Raw genomic sequence first — 3,235 nt, 5'->3', positions numbered from 1 at the left:
CCTAATTTTTCTTTTGTATTTTGTATTAATGCTTCTGCAATCTGTCACTTTGAGCTCTCAAACTCCACCCCCATTCCCTATCTGCTTTTACCTCCAGTCTCTGTCTTCACATCTCCCTTTGAATGGATCACCGTTCCTGCAAAAATTGCTTTCGCTTTCTGTTATGACATCTTTTAGCACACAAAGGAGTCATTTTGTTATGTTGAGTGGCCTCTTGTGGTCACTGGTAGTACTACGCCTCATGGCGGTGATGAGTGGTTAGCCTTTTAGCTAGATAGATATCGAATATATGACCTACACGTTCATTTAATGTGTTTCTGTTATGCAGAGACATTAGGTGCAGATTTATATTTTTGCAATTATATTGCCAGGCGTTTTTGCTCAATAGCTAAGTAGCAAATCTGGATCTCTCTTGGCACAGTGGTTAGCACCGCAGCTTCCCAGTCCTGGCTTTATGGGTTTGATTGTGACCAGGGCCAGATCTGTGTTTATATGTTCTTGTATGTTATCTGGGTGCACCAGTGTTCCAGAGCATTGTGGTATACATTGTCAACATACGGGATATTGATATGTTGACGCAATGCATGTCAACACTGCTATTCTACCCTATTCTCAACACAAAGTTAACACTCCTATGTTCAATATGTACACCCACATAAGGTTAACATGTTTATAATATTGACAAGCAACATGTTGACATTGCGAATGTTGACCTAGAAATCACATACAGTACCCTCCAAAGATATACGGGTAGTTGAAGTCAGCGGGTTTAAGAGAGTAATGTTGGATCAAACCTGTACCCTCCAAATGAAAGTGCATATGGCTAATGTTAAGTACCAAGGAAATCACTAACAGGGTTACCACATCATTCCTTTAATTCCGGACACATATTAATTACACAGGTTCTGTGGCAGTTTAAAACCAGGTGAAATGGTGTCTTGAAGTCAGCCAGCCACAGAACCTGTGTAATTAATATGTGTCCGGAATTAATGGGATGAGGTGGTAACCCTACTAACAGTACTTCATATTTTATTTTTCGAGACGTCATGGTGAAAACGTTCTATCTAAGATCATGGTTATTAATGTCACCCAGGGCCATTAAGATAGCTGTGGGGCCCTAGTATTTACATGGGCATGGCAAAATCTGGGATGTTTGGCCATGTCCCTCCAAAATAATAATAATAATGGGAAATACTATGTGTGGCAATAAGTAGCTATAAAGGGGGTAATTTGTTCACCTGAGCAGCTGGCCATACTATTATGATCTCACTGTGATGTCAGACCTTTTTGAATGGTTGCTAGGCAACGCACCAAACAGAACTAAAAGAAATAGCACAATCCAGCATTTAGCGTGCAGACTCCAGAGGAACTGCAAGCATTATTTTGTCAGCGTAGACTATTCTATCAGCATAGACTATTCTATCAGCGTAGACTATTCTATCAGCGTAGACTATTCCAATATGGATCAGCCTAAGTTACTCAATCGACAAGCACAGGAACACCGGTCAGTAAATGATTCTCTTCTGTAAATCGGAGAACACCCATTATTTGCTTTTCAGTGTTTAAAAGATCTTTTTACACAACTTGAGGGGAGATGTATTAAGCCTATGAAAGATATCAAATGGAGAGACACCAACTGTAACTGCGATCTCACAGGCTGTGCTTTATAAATAACAGTAGCGGATTGCTTGGTACTTTTATCTCTCTCCACTCTGGCTCTCTCTCCAAGGTTTAATACATAAGTATAGCAGGAGAATGGAATTGACTACTGTACACAAACCCAATACCGCCGTGCAGTGCCAGGTGTGGTTAATGCTAACACTTTACCAGCTGTTTTAGAAATGTAGACCTTTTTATTGACGTGTATTACATTTCCCCCTGGCAAAGTGTCTAACATTTGTGTACCCTTGGTTGGTGCCCCTGCTCCTTAGGTGTGATATAAGTTAGACACTGCCTCCAAAACTAAGTAGAGGGGTGGGATTCAATGCCACCTGAGTTCGGCAGCTGTCCAGGGTACCTGTCGAAGGTTTTTTTAAAGAGGCAATCGCTTACAAGCATGGTTTTGCCTTGTAAGTGATTGGCCTTTAAAAAATGGCTGTGTTCAGCCAGCATTATATCTTCCCTGTAATGTTATAATATGAATGCAAATGTCAATTGTAAAATCAGTGTTACCCTCTTCTCAACTCCACTGAAAGCCGACCATCTGGGACAGATTTAGGGTCAAAGTCAACATAGTAGGAGCTCAGATCAGGATGTCCAACACTTTCCCTTTACAAGTTTAATAACTCGTACATAGAATATTGACAAGAATCTTCCCTGCAAATTCCTAGCTGTCACTGCATAAATGTTTAGCATTTACGTTACAATAACACCCACTACAAGTCTTAAGGTGCCCATACACTAGTAAGATTTATCTTCAGATCTGGCTGGTTGGAACAAAAACATGGTTATGGATGAGTGACAGTTTGTCAGTTTTCCAGCATTTCCAAGCAAATGGTCAACTGTAATTTGCTCTCATCCATAACCATGTTTTTGTTCCAACCAAACAGATCTGAAGATAAATCTGCGTGTGTATGGCCACCTTTAGTCCCTGCATCCAATTCTTTGTCTCGGCATGCCTCCGGGTTGCATGTGCGATAAACTTGGACACAGAACATTGGCCAACTGCACACATTTCGTCACTGTGACTACCTCTGAATCACTCCCTGTGTTTTCTGTAACATTTACAAGTATGCAGCATCCCTTATTTCTGCTTGGGGTAAATGTTAATGGTGATCTATGGTTATGAGAATTGTTTAATCACGATGTTGGACCCTGTGTTACATAGAACTCTGCATTTCCATGTAACAGTTATGTGTTACAGTGTATCAGAGATTATGAGGTGACAGTTGGGACAGCTGAGTCAGGGCAGTACATGGGCCCTCATTCAGGTGCGAATACTTCAAGGAATTTAAGGATTTTATTTAACAACTCTCCTCTCTTAAGTACCAAGAAACTCAAAAGCGGTACCTCATATGTTAGTTTGGGAGAGGTCATGTTGAAAACGTTATATCTAAGATCATGGTTATTAATGTCATGCCAGGTCATTAAGATAGCTGGGGGGCCCCAGTACTAAACGGAACATGGCAAAATCTGGGATGTGTGACCATATCCCTCCAAAATAATAATGGAAAATACTATGTGTGGCAATAAGTAGCTATAAAGGGGGTTATTTGTTCACCTGAGCAGCTGGCCA

This window comes from Crinia signifera, chromosome 1 (genome assembly GCF_055691185.1).
Source record: "Crinia signifera chromosome 1, ASM5569118v1, whole genome shotgun sequence".
Classification (NCBI taxonomy): Eukaryota; Metazoa; Chordata; class Amphibia; order Anura; family Myobatrachidae; genus Crinia; species Crinia signifera.
The sequence above is the reverse complement of the archived record's forward strand: the minus strand, read 5'-3'. Positions refer to the sequence as shown.